Here is a 17,781-nt window from a genome sequence, read left to right as displayed (position 1 = left end):
ATATCATTGGAGGATTGACCATAAGAGACTACAATTGCCAAGTGTCCCGCACGGTGTCTGCGTGGAAATTGGTGCACAAAAGTCAGCTACCAGTATTTTTCCATCCGAATCAGAGAACAAAGAAGGCTTCTAGGACTGCCATTTCAATGAAGAGATATATGACAAAACACCTTGAGGATTGATTCAAACAACGTTTTCCATGTTTCAGTCGATATTATGGAGTTAATTCTGAAAAAAGTTCGACGTGTAGGTGACTGAATTTTCGGTTAGTTTTGGTAGCCAAATGCATAGTAACAAAACGGAACGATGTGTCCTACACAAGAATCTTTCAGGAAAAACTGGACATCTGCTATGTAACTGAGAGTCTCCTCATTGAAACATCTGAAGTTCTTCAAAGGTAAATTATTTTATTTGATCCCTTTGCTGGTTTTTGTGAATATGTTGCGTGCTAAATGCTAACGCTAAATGCTAAGCTAGCTATCACCACTCTTACACAAATTATTGATTTTCTCTGGTTCTAAAGCATATTTTGAAAATCTGAGACGACAGGATTGTTAAGAAAAGGATAAGCTTGAGAGCAGGCATATTTATTTCATTTCATTTGCGATTTTTAGAAATCGCTAACGTTGCGTTATGGTAATGAGCTTGAGGCTGTAGTCACGATCCCGCATGCGGGATGAGGCGTACTAAGAGGTGTTAATCAGAACAACAGTTTTCAGTTGTGCTAACATAATTGCAAAAGGGTTTTCTATTGATCAATCAGCCTTTTAAAATGATACACTTGGATAAGCTAACACAACGTGCCATTGGAACACAGGATGATGGTTGCTGATAGTCATTTACAATGTTAACAATGTCTACACTGTATTTCTAATCAATTTTATGTTGTTTCAATGGAAAAAATGTAATTTTCTTTCAAAAACAAGGACATTTCCAAGTGACCTCAAACTTTTGAATGGAGGTGTGTATATACAAGGCAGAGTTCATCTCAGCCTATGCCTCCCTCCAGTCCCTTGACTTCTTGGCACTGACGGAAACATGGATCACCACAGATAACACTGCTACTCCTACTGCTCTCTCCTCGTCCGCCCACGTGTTCTCGCACACCCCGAGAGCTTCTGGTCAGCGGGGTGGTGGCACCGGGATCCTCATCTCTCCCAAGTGGTCTTTCTCTCTTTCTCCCCTTACCCATCTGTCTATCGCCTCCTTTGAATTCCATGCTGTCACAGTTACCAGCCCTTTCAAGCTTAACATCCTTATCATTTATCGCCCTCCAGGTTCCCTCGGAGAGTTCATCAATGAGCTTGATGCCTTGATAAGCTCCTTTCCTGAGGACGGCTCACCTCTCACAGTTCTGGGCGACTTTAACCTCCCCACGTCTACCTTTGACTCATTCCTCTCTGCCTCCTTCTTTCCACTCCTCTCCTCTTTTGACCTCACCCTCTCACCTTCCCCCTACTCACAAGGCAGGCAATACGCTTGACCTCATCTTTACTAGATGCTGTTCTTCCACTAACCTCATTGCAACTCCCCTCCAAGTCTCCGACCACTACCTTGTATCCTTTTCCCTCTCGCTCTCATCCAACACTTCCCACACTGCCCCTACTCGGATGGTATCGCGCCGTCCCAACCTTCGCTCTCTCTCCCCCGCTACTCTCTCCTCTTCCATCCTATCATCTCTTCCCTCTGCTCAAACTTTCTCCAACCTATCTCCTGATTCTGCCTCCTCAACCCTCCTCTCCTCCCTTACTGCATCCTTTGACTCTCTATGTCCCCTATCCTCCAGGCCGGCTCGGTCCTCCCCTCCCGCTCCGTGGCTCGACGACTCCTTGCGAGCTCACAGAACAGGGCTCCGGGCAGCCGAGCGGAAATGGAGGAAAACTCGCCTCCCTGCGGACCTGGCATCCTTTCACTCCCTCCTCTCTACATTTTCCTCCTCTGTCTCTGCTGCTAAAGCCACTTTCTACCATTCTAAATTCCAAGCATCTGCCTCTAACCCTAGGAAGCTCTTTGCCACCTTCTCCTCCCTCCTGAATCCTCCCCCTCCTCCCTCTCTGCAGATGACTTCGTCAACCATTTTGAAAAGAAGGTCGATGACATCCGATCCTCGTCTGCTAAGTCAAACGACACCGCTGGTTCTGCTCACACTGCCCTACCCTATGCTCTGACCTCTTTCTCCCCTCTCTCTCCAGATGAAATCTCGCGTCTTGTGACGGCCGGCCGCCCAACAACCTGCCCGCTTGACCCTATCCCCTCCTCTCTTCTCCAGACCATTTCCGGAGACCTTCTCCCTTACCTCACCTCGCTCATCAACTCATCCCTGACCGCTGGCTACGTCCCTCCCGTCTTCAAGAGAGCGAGAGTTGCACCCCTTCTGAAAAGACCTACACTCGATCCCTCCGATGTCAACAACTACAGACCAGTATCCCTTCTCTCTTTTCTCTCCAAAACTCTTGAGCGTGCCGTCCTTGGCCAGCTCTACCGCTATCTCTCTCAGAATGACCTTCTTGATCCAAATCAGTCAGGTTTCAAGACTAGTCATTCAACTGAGACTGCTCTTCTCTGTATCACGGAGGCGCTCCGCACTGCTAAAGCTAACTCTCTCTCCTCTGCTCTCATCCTTCTAGACCTATCGGCTGCCTTCGATACTGTGAACCATCAGATCCTCCTCTCCACCCTCTCCGAGTTGGGCATCTCCGGCGCGGCCCACGCTTGGATTGCGTCCTACCTGACAGGTCGCTCCTACCAGGTGGCGTGGCGAGAATCTGTCTCCTCACCACGCGCTCTCACCACTGGTGTCCCCCAGGGCTCTGTTCTAGGCCCTCTCTTATTCTCGCTATACACCAAGTCACTTGGCTCTGTCATAACTTCACATGGTCTCTCCTATCATTGCTATGCAGACGACACACAATTAATCTTCTCCTTTCCCCCTTCTGATGACCAGGTGGCGAATCGCATCTCTGCATGTCTGGCAGACATATCAGTGTGGATGACGGATCACCACCTCAAGCTGAACCTCAGCAAGACGGAGCTCCTCTTCCTCCCGGGGAAGGACTGCCCGTTCCATGATCTCGCCATCACGGTTGACAACTCCATTGTGTCCTCCTCCCAGAGCGCTAAGAACCTTGGCGTGATCCTGGACAACACCCTGACGTTCTCAACTAACATCAAGGCGGTGTCCCGTTCCTGTAGGTTCATGCTCTACAACATCCGCAGAGTACGACCCTGCCTCACAGGAAGCGGCGCAGGTCCTAATCCAGGCACTTGTCATCTCCCGTCTTGATTACTGCAACTCGCTGTTGGCTGGGCTCCTGCCTGTGCCATTAAACCCCTACAACTCATCCAGAACGCCGCAGCCCGTCTGGTGTTCAACCTTCCCAAGTTCTCTCACGTCACCCCGCTCCTCCGCTCTCTCCACTGGCTTCCAGTTGAAGCTCGCATCCGCTACAAGACCATGGTGCTCGCCTACGGAGCTGTGAGGGGAACGGCACCTCAGTACCTCCAGGCTCTGATCAGGCCCTACACCCAAACAAGGGCACTGCGTTCATCCACCTCTGGCCTGCTCGCCTCCCTACCACTGAGGAAGTACAGTTCCCGCTCAGCCCAGTCAAAACTGTTCGCTGCTCTGGCCCCCAATGGTGGAACAAACTCCCTCACGACGCCAGGACAGCGGAGTCAATCACCACCTTCCGGAGACACCTGAAACCCCACCTCTTCAAGGAATACCTAGGATAGGGTAAGTAAGGGTAAGTAATCCTTCTCACCCCCCTTCTCCCCCAACAAGATTTAGATGCAAGTGGCTGTTCCACTGGTTGTCATAAGGTGTTTGCACCAATTTGTAAGTCGCTCTGGATAAGAGCGTCTGCTAAATGACTTAAATGTAAATGTAAATATGTATATTTTTATTCACATTTTCAAACAGGACATTTACATTTTCCAACAGGGCTATATATTTTGGTGAGTTATTTTTCTTCTCACCTGAGTAGCCTCATTTCACTGCCAAAAATAAAATTAAAACATCTAGTGGTCAGAGAAAAAACAGCACAATGTCAAATACAGGTAGCCTTTTCAAATAATTTACATCCAATTACATTAACTGTTACTCTCACTCGTGCGCAGACATTTAGAAATGAAACATGGCAATTTGAAAAATAAGCCATGTGAGATTTTTGAGCGAGAAAAAATATGACTTTCGAGTAGTAGACATTAAAGCAACATATACAATTAATAAGAAGGGGCTAGAAGCTTCTTACAGTGGCTTGCGAAAGTATTCACCACTCTTGGCATTTTTCCTATTTTATTGCCATATAAACCTGGAATTAAAAAATATTTTGGGGGGGTATGTTGATTTACACAACATGCACACCACTTTGAAGATGCAAAATATTTTTCATTGTGAAACAAACAAATAAGACAAAACAAATACACTTGAGCATGCATACCCCCCTCCAAGTCAATATTTTGTAGAGCCATATGTTGTAGCAATTACAGCTGCAAGTCTCTTGGGGTATGTCTCTATAAGCTCGGCACATCGAGCCACTGGGATTTTTGCCCATTCTTCAAGGCAAAACTGCTCCAACTCCTTCGAGTTGGATGAGTTCTGCTGGAGTACAGCAATCTTGAAGTCATACCACATATTCTCAATTGGATTGAGGTCTAGGCTTTGACTAGGCCATTCCAAGACATTTAAATGTTTCCCCTTAAACCACTCAAGTGTTGCTTTTGCAGTATGCTTAGGGTCATTGTCCTGCTGGAAGGTGAACCTCTGTCCAAGACTCAGATCTCTTGAAGACTGAAACAGGTTTCTCTCAAGAATTTCCCTGTATTTAGCACCATCCATCATTCCTTCAATTCTGAACAGTTTCCCAGTCCCTGCCGATGAAAAACATACCCACAGCATGATGCTGCCACCACCATGCTTCATTGTGGGGATTGTGTTCTCTGGGTGATATTTTTTTATAACCCAATCATGATCTGTACTTCTCCACAACTTTGTCCCTGACCTGTTTGGAGAGTCCCTTGGTCTTCATGGTGCCGCTTGCTTGGTGGTGCCCTTGCTTAGTGGTGTTGCAAACTCTGGGGCCTTTCAGAACAGATCTATAACACAAGCTTCTATGTGAATTTGGTCAGGTCGCCCAAAAAGTGACATATTGAAGCAGTGTGTGGCCACGCAGTCATGGGTGAATGGAGAGTAAAGGAAAGGACTAAGCATGCACCCCTGAGGGGCCCCCCGTGTTTTGTATTTGTATATATTATGGATCCCCATTAGCCAAGGCAGCAGCTACTATTCCTGGGGTCCAGCAAAATTAAGGCAGTTATGCATTTTCTTAAACATTACAATACATTCACAACATATTAAGTTTGTGCCCTCAGGCCCTTAACCCTTTGTCCCAGAATAGGATACAAGGGTCAGTAACATGATCTGGGCGCAAGCAGATATTAAAATGGAGTGGTGTTACAAAACAGGGACATTTAGGGCCGGTTTGCCAGACCCAGATTATGCCTACTCATGGACTAAAATGCATACCCAATGAAGAGTCAATTAAAAATTGTTGGCTTAATCTGGGTCTGTAATTGGCAATCATTTTAACGTAGAATGAGTTCATGAATCATGGAGACGTTTGTATGGAGTTCAATGAGAGAAAATGTGGACGTCACCTTGAACCTCCAATCTGAAGTGATGCATTGTGGAGGAAATTGTAAATTATGTGAATAACCGTTCGCCCCGCTTACGACAGACTTAAAGGCTAAAACATATTTAGGTTATGTGAATTTGGCATCAATTTATCTCCCTTCCAAACTCATCTTCAGGCTATTTTGCTTGTTAGTCTGCAATGGTATCGGTTTGGTCATGGTCAAACACCATTGAGTGAGAGATCTGGAGTGGTGTTCAAATATGAGCAGAAACAGCCTAGACCAGGGTTGACTCTTCCGATCAGTTCTTCTTCATATGTGGCTTTCCATACTGTACAGATACATAATTATATGTGATGGGGAAAGAAGATTGACAACTGTGTGGGAAATTACTGACAAATCTGTACTAAACACAGGCTTTGTTATGACTGCTTGTCATCTCATTATTTTCCTTTCCTATCTCATAACCAACATGGTAAGAAGTTCATTTCCCCAGTTATCCATTTCTGTTATGCTTTCATCTGACAGCTTTTTTTTTTCTTATGGTACTCACATAGGAGAGATATTGGCTCTCCACCAGGGTACAATGTGGGCTATTAGATTAGGAAAGTGATCCCTCTGAGCCACACACACACACACACACTCAGCCTGTAGCTGTGTTCTAGATTCGTTCCCTGGTCCTCTCCAGCTGTGCTATGACATGGTTCTTCTAAATCTAAAGGAGATCTATAGGGTCACTGACAAAGTGTTTGGCTTCTGGTGTATACTGTAATCCACTGTGATCCCTCCAGTGCCTTTACATCTTCCTTTTATCAATTGATACAGTTCTGATTAAACTCCAACACTGTTAACTGGCCATGTGTTTTCAATCTGCAAGCCCTCTTTAACGATTTGAACTAGAGCTACATCCATGTTGTATTACCTATTTGCTTACAATAAAATATGATGTTGATTAAACTCAAATTAAAAACAAACATTCAACAACTGACATGACGCGCAGAAGACATTTGAAGCTTGTATTTTGTTTGCAATGCCAGGTGGATCTGCAAAGCCCCACCCTTGTCCTTGGCGAGGACTTCAGTTGGGATCTTGGACTGTGTGCCTTTTTACGACCCCCTAAATCAATTACGATCAAAAAACACGTGGCTTGAAAACCTGTCCCTGTCCAATCTCTTGGGTCATTCACTAAATCTGCAAGAGAACAGTGATTGTTATGAATCCACCTCCCTACCCACTCCCCCATGACGAACCTCTTTCAAATTCCCATTGTCTTCGGTTTCAGCTTTTTCTCATGCATAGAAGCGGACTTCAGCTACACATGGCCTCCATACTTACTAACACTCTGTGAAGGCACTCCCAGACTTATCCATTAATTTCAATAGGGTCATAGAATGCTGCTTGGATGAGGTAGAACTCTCTTGGATTGCAAAGAAACATTGAATGGAGGAACCCGTCATCCAAAGGCTTGCAGTGCGAATAATGGCACTTAAAGCCCCCTTGTCTTTCATCTCCACCTGTCCTTTTACTTGGACAAAACCATGCCTAGACCACAAAGCTAATGATTCACCACTATATTTATAATATTGTCATTTGGGTTGTGTTGCATCTGTGACTTAGTACCAGGGTTCATTGTGAGGAAGAGGGGTGGTTGTTTCTCCACAATCATCAGGGACCTTAATATGTTATCTGTTAGACATCTCCCAGAGCCATGTGTCTTCATGGTGCCACCTTAGCATCTGCGTCTGGACCGTAGAGAGGCCGAAGAGCCCTTGTTTCATTCTGAGTACAGAAAATACTTGTACAAAGGACTTATTCCTGTAATTTGTCTCCTGAGGATTGAACGTTTGCACACATTGTATATAGACTGCCCATTTTTTTTCTACTGTGTTATTGACTTGCTAATTGTTTACTCCATGTGTAACTCTGTGTTGTCTGTTCACACTGCTATGCTTTATCTTGGCCAGGTCGCAGTTGCAAATGAGAACTTGTTCTCAACTAGCCTACCTGGTTAAATAAAGGTGAAAAAAAAAAAAAATTAAATCTAATTTTGTCAAAGGGTCTGATATTTCAGCAAACGTCGCTAAATGGTTTGGGTGGGAGGGTGAGAGTGAGGCTTACAGGCCACCGTAAAGAAGGCTAGACCACCCCCTCCACTGATTAGTGACACATTGGTGCAGCTGACATGTTCAACGTATGATCACATACAGGAATATAACAGTAACTAATGTAGCTCGGTTTCTCGTAAATGATGAATGTACAGCACTGTACCACTCGAGGAAACACCCTAAAAATGTGCTTTAACAACACCAGTTTGCTTAGTGATGGCAACCAGTGAACTTAAACAGCAAGCTATGAGACTGACAAAGTACTGTAATCACATCTGGGTTCTATGGAGCGTACACTTTCTTCATCTTCAGAGATATTTTATGAAAAAGTATATTGTTTGGGGTTTGAATGTTTCCCTTTCAAACGGCATACATTCAGAACCCATAATGAGACATAATTGTCAGATGCTTAGCTCTCCTTTTTAAAAGCACCTGAAACCGATGTAGAGAAAAACATAGCATTTGATTGTTGATTGTTCCTCTCCAGTGAATTCCCTGGAACATAGACATGTCTGTCTCCATCCTGACACACTTTGGGAAGCATGCCAGCACTTATGCAAAGGCTACAGACCATGCGGGTTCCTCCCCATACTGGTTCTACCAGAGCCTGACTGGAAATGATGAGGAGTGTGTGCCCACTTCAGAGCCTCACCCTGTGTCCCAATCCAATATGGCTGACTCCATATGCAGAGCCCATTAGCTGTAGTCTCACACAGAGGTCACATGAATCCTATTAAAACCCTAATTATACCCTGCTATGCATTCAGACCATGGGTCATTTGTTTTATGACACGTCACTGATTCAGATATATGCTGTTCCATAGATTCATGGCCCTCTAAGCACTCTCAATGTCTCTATACTACGCCAGCTGTGGGGTTACAGCCAGCAATTAGCTGACATGAAAGAAAGTGCACTGTCCCCTGACTGCCAGCTATAGCACCACCACAAATAATCAAGGCTTTGCAACAAAGGGCATCTCAATAACAATGTCCATAATATAAGCCCCACATATTTATACAACATTTGTTTCATTAACTCTAGCAACAACAAAAGAGAGAGCAACAGAGTGACCCTTGCCAATAGCTGAGCACCCAGTGGTGTCTCCATCCAACAATGACATGATTTACTGTTATACTGTATGTAGCAGTCATAAGAGGTTTAATAATTGTAGTTGGGCTTTTTAAAACAATCAACGGGTTACAAGAAATTGAAAGATCAGATTTTTTTTTCATTACGAGCCCTACATGTTTATCCAATGTCTTTATATGATGAACTCTGGCAAAAACTACATGCATACCACAGACAATAAGTTACCCTTGCCAATAGCCGAACGCCCAGTAGTGTGCATCATGATTTGCTCCCACCTTCCTTGGCCGGAATGGTTGACATCTGCAGCCAAAGTGGAGCCATATACGGTTGAAGTCGGAAGTTTACGTACACTTAAGTTGGAGTCATTAAAACTCGTTTTTCAACCACCCCACACATTTTTTGAAAACAAACTATAATTTTGGCAAGTCGGTTAGGACATCTACTTTGTGCATGACACAAGTCATTTTTCCAACAATTGTTTATAGTCAGATTATTTCACTTATAATTTACTGTATCACAATTCCTGTGGGAAGTTATACATACACTAAGTTGACTGTGCATTGAAACAGCTTGGAAAATTCCAGAAAATTATGTCAAGGCTTTAGTCGCTTCTGATAGGATAATTGACATCATTTGAGTCAGTTGGAGGTGTACCTGTGGATATATTTCAAGGCCTACCTTCAAACTCAGTGACTCTTTGCTTGACAGAATGGGAAAATCAAAATAAATCAGCCAAGACCTCAGAAATCAATTGTAGACCTCCACAAGACTGGTTCATCCTTGGGAGCAATTTCCAAACGCCTGAAGGTACCACGTTCATCTGTACAAACAATAGTATGCAAGTATAAACACCATGGGACCATGCAGCCGTCATACCACTCAGGAAGGAGACACGTTCTGTATCCTAGAGATGAACGTACTTTGGTGTGAAAAGTTCAAATCAATCCCAGAACTACAGCAAAGGACCTTGTGAAGATGCTGGAGGAAACAGGTACAAAAGTATCTACAGTTGAAGTCTGAAGTTTACGTTCACCTTAGCCAAATACATTTTCACAATTCCTGACATTTAATCCAAGTATAACTGCCCTGTCTTAGGTCAGTTAGGATCACCACTTTATTTTAAGAATGTTAAAAGTCAGATTAATGGTAGAGAGAATGATTTATTTCAGCTTTCATTTCTAACATCACATTCCCAGAGGTTCAGAAGTTTACATACACTCAATTAGTATTTGGTATCATTGCCTATAAATAGTTTAACTTGTCAAACATTTCGGGTAGCCTTCCACAATAAATTGGGTGAATTTTGGCCCATTTCTCCTGACAGAGCTGGTGTAACTGAGTCAGGTTTGTAGGCCTCCTTGCTCGCACACGCTTTTTCAGTTCTGCCCACAGATTTTCTATAGGATTGAGGTCAGGGCTTTGTGATGGCCACTCCAATACCTTGACTTTGTTGTCCTTAAGCCATTTTGCCACAACTTTGCAGGTATGATTGGCGTCATTGTCCATTTGAAAGACCCATTTGCGACCAAGCTTAAACTTCCTGACTGATGTCTTGAGATATTGCTTCAATATATCCACGTAATTTTCCAACCTCATGACGCCTTCTACAGTGCCTTGCGAAAGTATTCGGCCCCCTTGAACTTTGCGACCTTTTGCCTCATTTCAGGCTTCAAACATAAAGATATAAAACTGTATTTTTTTGTGAAGAATCAACAACAAGTGGGACACAATCATGAAGTGGAACGACATTTATTGGATACTTCAAACTTTTTTAACAAATCAAAGACTGAAAAATTGGGCGTGCAAAATTATTCAGCCCCCTTAAGTTAATACTTTGTAGCGCCACCTTTTGCTACGATTACAGCTGTAAGTCGCTTGGGGTATGTCTCTATCAGTTTTGCACATCGAGAGACTGACATTTTTTCCCATTCCTCCTTGCAAAACAGCTCGAGCTCAGTGAGGTTGGATGGAGAGCATTTGTGAACAGCAGTTTTCAGTTCTTTCCACAGATTCTCGATTGGATTCAGGTCTGGACTTTGACTTGGCCATTCTAACACCTGGATATGTTCATTTCTGAACCATTCCATTGTATATTTTGCTTTATGTTTTGGATCATTGTCTTGTTGGAAGACAAATCTCCGTCCCAGTCTCAGGTCTTTTGCAGACTCCATCAGGTTTTCTTCCAGAATGGTCCTGTATTTGGCTCCATCCATCTTCCCATCAATTTTAACTATCTTCCCTGTCCCTGCTGAAGAAAAGCAGGACCAAACCATGATGCTGCCACCACCATGTTTCACAGTGGGGATGGTGTGTTCAGGGTGATGAGCTGTGTTGCTTTTACGCCAAACATAACGTTTTGCATTGTTGCCAAAAAGTTCAATTTTGGTTTCATCTGACCAGAGCACCTTCTTCCACATGTTTGGTGTGTCTCCCAGGTGGCTTGTGGCAAACTTTAAACAACACTTTTTATGGATATCTTTAAGAAATGGCTTTCTTCTTGCCACGACTGACTGTTGTCCTATGGACAGAGTGTCCCACCTCAGGCTGTAGATCTCTGCAGTTCATCCAGAGTGATCATGGGCCTCTTGGCTGCATCTCTGATCAGTCTTCTCCTTGTATGAGCTGAAAGTTTAGAGGGACGGCCAGGTCTTGGTAGATTTGCAGTGGTCTGATACTCCTTCCATTTCAATATTATAGCTTGCACAGTGCTCCTTGGGACGTTTAAAGCTTGGGAAATCTTTTTGTATCCAAATCCGGCTTTAAACTTCTTCACAACAGTATCTCGGACCTGCCTGGTGTGTTCCTTGTTCTTCATGATGCTATCTGCACTTTTAACGGACCTCTGAGACTATCACAGTGCAGGTGCATTTATACGGAGACTTGATTACACACAGGTGGATTGTATTTATCATCATTAGTCATTTAGGTCAACATTGGATCATTCAGAGATCCTCACTGAACTTCTGGAGAGAGTTTGCTGCACTGAAAGTAAAGGGGCTGAATAATTTTGCACGCCCAACTTTTCAGTTTTTGATTTGTTAAAAACGTTTGAAATATCCAATAAATGTCGTTCCACTTCATGATTGTGTCCCACTTGTTGTTGATTCTTCACAAATACAGTTTTATATCTTTATGTTTGAAGCCTGAAATGCGGCAAAAGGTCGCAAAGTTCAAGGGGGCCGAATACTTTTGCAAGGCACTGTATTTTGTGAAGTGCACCAGTTCCTCCTGCAGCAAAGCACCTCCACAACATGATGCTGCCACCCCTGTGCTTCATGGATGGGATGGTGTTCATCGGCTTGCAAGACCCCCCCTTTTTCCTCCAAACTTAAGGAAGGTCATTATGGCCAAAGAGTTGTATTTTTGTTTCATCAGACCAGAGGACATTTCTCCAAAAAGTACGATCTTTGTCCCCATGTGCAGTTGCAAACCGTTTTCTGGCTCTGTTATGGCCGTTTTGAAGCAGTGGCTTCTTCCTTGCTGAGAAGCCTTTCAAATTATATCGATATCGGACTTTTCAAATGTACTTCCTTGCCCCCCAAAGAGAACACACAGAGAAGGTTGGGAGAGGTAGAGAAAAATAAATGCAATTAACACATGGGTTTTATTCTCTTAACCTGCCTTGCAGTCATTCACTGATCCAATGTGTGTTTTATACCCTCTTGTGTGTGGAGTGTATATCAAAAGCTGTGTAAAGTTTCAAAGGCTGATCTGGGTGGTTCTTGGAGGGGGTTGTGGGTACTCATGCTCCAAATATGTGCATTTGTTGTGTTCCTCACATAGTTATTTCATGGCGGCACAGTGCAGACATTTCTCATTTGAACCTCTCTTTGTTCATGGAGTGGTGGTTTTATAACTCCAATGTAGCATTGAGTGTTTCCATCTAAAATCAAACAGATGGGCCAAATGCTAATCCTTAGCATTTTATGTTTTTGATATGCTGTGCAGTGATTAGGACCTTGCAAGGGCAAAGGACACTCATTCTATTGCCACCATGGACATCACCCATTGCACACAGATAGTATATAAATGGAGGTGCAGTGCTAAAGGAACTCTACTGTAAATCGAGCTATCTTTGATCAAGATCAGATGACTAAGTACGTCCATAATAAGATAGCTTAACAAATCCCATTGATTTTGTTCCTCTCTGATCTGATGCGAGGCTGAAACCATTTTGCAACAGCTGTGTGGTGTCTCATTGCTTCTTATCACACATGAGTCCAGCCCTTTCTAAACGCACCTAGCTCATTTCCCCATCTTTGTGCCAACCACATTTTAATGTTAATATAAGCAGAATGTTGTCTGTGTGCCATTAACCAGCAATATTCCTGTCCCATATCACATGCTGTGCCTGTGAAGATGATTAGAAACACGTTTGGCGGTGTTTAATGTGGCAAACATGGATACCCTCTCCCTGTTCAGCCTTGACCTGCTCTCCTCAGGCCTTTGTGGAGATTTATGTAATGGGGCCAAGGGGTCCCAGATGGCCCCCCGGATGCGTGCAGTCAGATGGCTCTTGTCCCGTGGCCACCAATGGCGGGAAACCCAGGGAGCAGCTATGTATTAAACATGATGTAGTCTTAACATTCTGCACACTCCCTTATCCTAACGGTAAATAAATGACCCGCCTTCACAAAACTACTAAAATAAAGTAACTTAATTTAATTCTAAACCCCAAATATATTTTGCATGAAGAACAAATCTGTCATTCATCACAAGCTTTGTGAACATCTGTGTTTTCCCTCCCTCTTCACAATGCAGAAAGACTGCATCTAGTTGGTGGACACCACTCATTTTTATTACAACACACCTGTCATAAATGTTTTCTTTACTAAAGTAGAGGTTTATTATTATGGCTAAGGGTACTGCATAGGTGTAAACCATTTTTTTTAGCAAGACAAAGCACTTGTATAGCCTAAGAATGTAGCAGAAATGTGCAGAAAGTAGTTTTGAATGCATTTTATTGAAGGGAAACAATAACCGTAACATATTTTCTTATATACTGTACAATGAGGAATTCAACTACAAAATACTAGTCTTCTCCCATTTGTTTAACCATTGCCCCCACTCCCAAGGTGCAAAAACAACAAATAAATAAATAAAATAAGCACATGTATGACAGTATGCAAGTGTGTGTGCATGGACTTTACAGATGTGTTTCTCACATGTGCAGCACATAGTATTTGTTTTATAGTCCTTTGGGGGGCAGAATTGGCATATCCTCTTCCCTTCCCTAGCTGCAGCTTCAGGTGTATCAGGACAAGATTCAGCCCCCTGAAAAAGCTTTCAGAAGTGCTGCAGAGGCTGCAGTGCGGGGGAGGCGCTCCCTTCTTTGAATGTGTGGGGTTACGTGTGCCTTTCCCAGCTGCTTCAGGAACACCCTCCTCTTGTTCTGCTTATCGGGCATCCAGGTAGGGTTGATCTTGTTCCATATCACAAAGGCATTGGATGAGGACACATCAATGAAGTTATGGAAGATGACCAGGAGCCAGAGGGCAGTCATCCTCAAATACTTATTTTCCACCATAATTTGCAAATAAATTCATTAAAAGTCCTACAATGTGATTTTCGGGATTTTTTCTCATTTTGTCTGTCATAGTTGAAGTGTACTATGATACATTACAGGCCTCTCATCTTTTTAAGTGGGAGAACTTGCACAATTGGTGGCTGACTAAATACTTTTTTGCCCCACTGTGTGTAAAAAGTTTTCTGTTTGTGTTTTTATACATTTGCAAAAGTTTCTAAAAACCTGTTTTCGCTCTGTCACTATGGGTTATTGTGTGTAGATTGCTGAGGACTTTCTTTATTCAATCCTTTTAGAATAAGGCTGTAACGTATCAAAATGTGAAAAAAGTAAGGGGGTCTGAATACTTTCCGAAGGCACTGTACAACGGAGGGAAAGTGTCAGTAACATGCATGCCAGTCTTTTCTGGCTCAAATTTGCGGAGAAATTGACTTTAAATTGACTAAATTGACTCTATTGATCTTAATGTGAGGTATTAATGTGTTGAAGGTACCGAACTGTCTGTTCAAGCATTTGTCACACAGTTCGGACACTCATCCGTAAAACAGAAGACATGCAACCAGTGGTCTCTTCAGGCCCCAGTTCCAGAACAGAGCCATGATGACTACATGGAGCTCTCTGCCACCCCAGGTAACTTAAGCTAGCAATAAAACTGTAATGATGTGCACTGAGAGTCTGAGATGTGAGATGTGCACTGGAAGCAAGTTCAGGGAATAAGTGCTTTAATCAAATAAATGGAACATAATATAACACAAGAAACACTAACAGCACAATAACATGAAACTGAAACAGAAACAATGACGCCCTGGAAAGGAAGCAAAGGGAGTGACATACAGTATATAGGGAAGGTAATCAGGGAAGTGATGGAGTCCAGGTGAGTCTGACGATTCGCAGGTGCGCGTAACGATGGTGACAGTTGTGCTCCATAACAAGCAGCCTGGTGACCTAGAGGCCGCAGAGGGAGCACGCGACAAAATCCAGTTTAAATAACTGATAAACGAACAGCTTACTACTCAAAGGGGACTGTGAAGAGACACAGCCATTTTATATATATACTGTTTTGTAATTTGTACTGTACTATGTATTAGACATAGATATTGTGTGCATGTACTGATAAGTACTATAGGCTGTGTGCGACATTTAAAATGTATGCAATTCAGTCCATGACTAATAATGTTCTGTACTATGTATTATGTCACATTTCATGTGGACCCTAGAAAGAGAGGCTGATGCTTTTGCAGTGGCTAATGGGGATCCTAATAAACATCAAATGAGAGGCTTTTAAACAGTCTTTCAACAGAATGGTGTTAAAGGCCAATTGCCAGTGGTTAAGTTCGAAACACTAGCTGGGTTCCATCCAATTTGGGACAGAATTTCATGAGATTATTAAATATGTGCATTTTATTTTTTTGCATTTTCAATAAAAACGGATTTGTTACAGATAAAAGGCTGTGCTTGATGATGTAGTGTACATAAAAAAGTGATGTGCTGTATATAAAATGTAAATTCAATGTGCTTCCATTGCATTTTCCACTCTATCGATGGTTTTGTCACGCAAGATGTTGAGATAAATGGCACACTTGCCCAATCTGGTTTTCATGCATACAACAGTTAGTTGATAAGGTTGACAGGTGAGGTTATAATATAAGATGGATAAGATTCTTATTTGTTAATTGGTAGCTAAATATTGATCATCATGTCACTGGCATACAGATTAAAATCTCAATATTTATTGGAAAGGAGCACCAAGCTCATAACCTTGAGCTTTCAACACCCAGTTTTTTTTACCTTTATTTTACTAGGCAAGTCAGTTAAGAACAAATTATTATTTTCAATGATGGCCTAGTGGGTTAACTGCCTGTTCAGGGGCAGAACGACGGATTTGAACTTGCAACCTTTCAGTTACTAGTCCAACGCTCTAACCAATAGGCTACCCTGCCGCCCTGTGAATTTACCCTGCCGCCCTGTGATGTTCATCACAATTTATTTAATCTGTAGTTAAATAAACAATGCATGCTTTTTCAAGTTGTGGTAAGGGGACACCACAACATAACATCTCTGTTCTATCAATACTTGCCCAAGAAATCGTTTACCCCGCAATTTGTCACAGAATTCCTTTTACCGACACAAAAAGATCCCACCATGTAGTGTAAGCAAATTGTCTGTCGACATTTCTGAAATTGTACTGACACTTCCTGTTTCCATCACAGCTGTCGTCATTTGTTTTATATGGTATGACTGAACTTGCATAAAACTGTGGATGGAAACGTGTTTAAACCTTAAGAATCTAAGCCTAAAGAGGAGGACACATTGAAACTGGTACTGGGCGACTTTCAGACGAGTCCTGTGAGGTTTGTGGGTGTCCTAGGTCAAAACATGTACGTGTTCGTAAGAGTCTCCCCTTTCCATAGAGGGCTCATATTAGTTTGTAGCCCAAACTGTGCGGACACTACAGGCAGAAGTTGTCAGATCGGCGGTACTAACTTCAGACGAGTCCTGTGACGCTTGTGGGGGAAAGTAGAGCACCATTCGTACGCTACTGAAGTTTCTGTGACGTCTCATGGTCTGACAAACACTGCTGTAGCTCAGCCACCTTCCATCTTAGATGCGGAAGGCTGCCATTGGAAAGGAAAACCCTTGGGAAAATCAGATTTAAAAAAAATAATATAATGTAAGCATGGAATGCTAAAGTAACTGAGAAAGCCAATAGTTTGGGAACGTCAGGTATCGGTTAAGTCCTCAAAAGGTTGATTGTGTGTCCAAACACACATGATTCTTCCTGTTGAGAATTTGAGTAAAACAATACTGTTAAAACCTGCTGACATCCAAGAATAACTGATTCAATAGCATTGTAAGTTTGTATGCAGAATGGTGGGTGTGTTCGCTGGATCTACATTTGCCCTTGTGGTTTGTTTGTAAGTGTTTCTCTCAATGGGGGGGGTGAAAATTACCACAATCATAGTGGTGCTTGCTTTGATTAGAGGTAAACACTGGATAGACTTGTATGTTGAGGTGAAATCCCCCAGTGGTTACAGAGCCATTCATTAGAGTTACTTACCAGCCTAGAGCAGGTATGTAGTGCTCATACGATCTGCCAAACATTGTCCCTGTAATTACTTTGGAATTGCTCAAACTTTAACTACCACAGGACTAGAATCTGTTGAAAGTATAGGCAAAGGTATTCATCTCTGCGATATTGCACCATACATTATGTTCCCTTGCATTTTAGATTTTAAAAACTGTACTGAATCCTACCGCTGCCAACTTAAAGTAGACGGTTGAAGTTGCACCTGGCTAGCTTACGTTCCGAGTTCCTATCTCTGCCATGAGACTAGGGGTTTATAGTATTTATGTTTATGCTTCCCCCATGCTCATCGCTATAGTAGACTTATGACTTAAATCAAACCTTATGTACTATCTCCGGTGGA

The sequence above is a fragment of the Oncorhynchus keta genome, chromosome 25 (genome assembly GCF_023373465.1).
Source record: "Oncorhynchus keta strain PuntledgeMale-10-30-2019 chromosome 25, Oket_V2, whole genome shotgun sequence".
Lineage (NCBI taxonomy): Eukaryota > Metazoa > Chordata > Actinopteri > Salmoniformes > Salmonidae > Oncorhynchus > Oncorhynchus keta.
Note: the sequence above shows the minus strand (reverse complement) of the source record.